At 36.5% G+C, this 2,062-nt stretch overlaps 1 long non-coding RNA gene across 1 annotated transcript; it reads left to right on the plus strand.

Annotated features, from left to right (window-relative positions):
- The first annotated feature begins 22 nt into the window (after positions 1-22).
- On the plus strand, positions 23-757 carry LOC109366148. Its single transcript, XR_002112262.1, has 2 exons — positions 23-214; positions 578-757. It is a non-coding gene; the product is annotated as an uncharacterized LOC109366148 (long non-coding RNA).
- Positions 758-2,062: the final 1,305 nt, after the last annotated feature.

Genomic DNA, 2,062 nt, shown 5'->3' on the forward strand with positions numbered 1-2,062 from the left:
CATATTTCTGTTTCCCCCTTACCTGCTCTCCCATCGGTGAGGATGTGGATTATGAAGTCTTGTTTCCCTTCTGTTGTTGCAGGACGCCTTGGGTGATTCAGAAATGAGCAGTGGGAGCGCTCGGTGATTTTCAGAGGAGGAAGACAGCAGCCAGCAAGGCCCCAGCTCCCTGCCATCTTGAGCCCTTCCTGGTGATTTGCAGCAGCACAGATAAGTACAGAGCACTGAGGACTGAAGTCAGCGTTTGGACCTGACTTTATTTTAGTGTAAATGACCACACGAGATTCATACCAATGAAGATATAGGAGTAAAATAGCAGAAGTACATAAATGCCTCTTCTAAAAGTAAATTTCGAGTATTTAAGGTTAAGGAGATATATAGAAAAGAGTCCTCTTCACACGTGTTTATGTTTACGTGTCCTAACAGAAGGTGATGCATTATCTTACATGCCAGATATGTTTTGGATGAATCTCTATCACTCTATTGATATCAGGGGAACTGAATTGATTTAAGTTAGTGAAGGAACTAACCCAGCTAAGTTTTAAATAATTGCAATAATATTCTCTGTCTCTTTCAGTCAGATTTGCCCTTCGTCTTTAGTTGTTTCATAATCCTGCAGCTCTCCATTTCATCTTTACAAGACTAGAATCTCTATTTTCCTGTGAACAGGGAAAAAAACCCACCACCATAAAAGGCAGTTCTTTTATATTCCAATCTCTATTTCCTTGTTTAAATAAACTTAGGGCACAAAAGCTCATCCTGTGTTTTTTTTTTCTTAAATAGGCCAATTTAGTTTCATTTACTTACACACCGATATTTTATACAGCAAAAAGCTCTCAGAAGGAGAACATGTTCAATGCACCAGAACCCTTTAGGGTTTTGATAAAAGGCATGATATCACGAGCAACATTTCCACTTCTGTTATTTTTTTTTTTATATAGTAGCGACAAGATTGAATCACCATTTTTAGCTGTTCTTCAGCAGAACTCGTAATCTATCAATGTGTCAGCTCAACAGCAGTTTTCTCTTCACACTAATGTGAACCAGAAGGTCCAGCTATCGTAGATTTTGACAATCTTATCTGAGATTGCATACATTGCAGAATTTTGAAGAAAATGAATTGTAGGACCTACTATGTTTTTCTAAGCACGTACAAAACGTAAAACACGTCCTCGGAAACATTTTAAACTCATTTTACAGCATCACATTCCAAAGTTAGGTGTTTCATAAGCATTAGGTTATAAGCACTCTAAAATAACAAGTGTAAAATCATATGTGGTTCCCCATATCTTTTTAAATGTCTCAGATTGCCCTCTATGTTGTTACATAATGCATCATAAAGAAATACGTGCCTTCATTCTCTTTAAATCGCTCTGGCATGGATAGTGCTAAGCCTTCCTTCAAGTCCTTGTTATGCAAGTCCTTGCTGCTGTTAATAGCTGTCAGCTCAGCGTGGTTAGTTAAAAAACAAAGTAACCACAGTTTTTGTGAAGCTCATTGCATTGCTGGAATTCACACTGACTCAGTTCCAGGTGCTTTGTTCCCTTTCTCAGCTATAAATTGAATTATTATGAGCAAACAGGTTTTTCTCCATTAGAAGAAAGTCCCATTCATTCCACTGCATCACAAGCTAATCTGCTTTTTGTTTAGTTGTGCCTATAAGGGTACTGTGTTATAAGTATCTGGATGCACTTCTGCAGTGTTAAATCACAGTGAAATAGACCAGAATACAGTCATATTTTGAAAGTTTGTAAAAAAAAAAAAAAGGAGACATATAACTAAGTTCTGAAAAATACCTAGCACAGTAAAAATTTATGACCAGTCTAACAGTTATTAGGTAACAAATAATCCATATAGGCACTAAGCAATATTATGTAAAGTAAAATCTGTGTTACACAGTATAAGCAGCATTCAAGTGAAATTGCGGCGATGTGTAAAGAACAGAAAAAATAATTTTTAAAGCTAAGATGTTACAATTTTCTGTATTTCTCTACTTGGGAAGTCGATTTTTCCTCGTCTTTTTGTAAAGGCACAGAATTAATAACAAGCACTTTAAAGAATC

This window comes from Meleagris gallopavo, chromosome 2 (assembly GCF_000146605.3).
Source record: "Meleagris gallopavo isolate NT-WF06-2002-E0010 breed Aviagen turkey brand Nicholas breeding stock chromosome 2, Turkey_5.1, whole genome shotgun sequence".
In the NCBI taxonomy this organism is placed as follows: domain Eukaryota; kingdom Metazoa; phylum Chordata; class Aves; order Galliformes; family Phasianidae; genus Meleagris; species Meleagris gallopavo.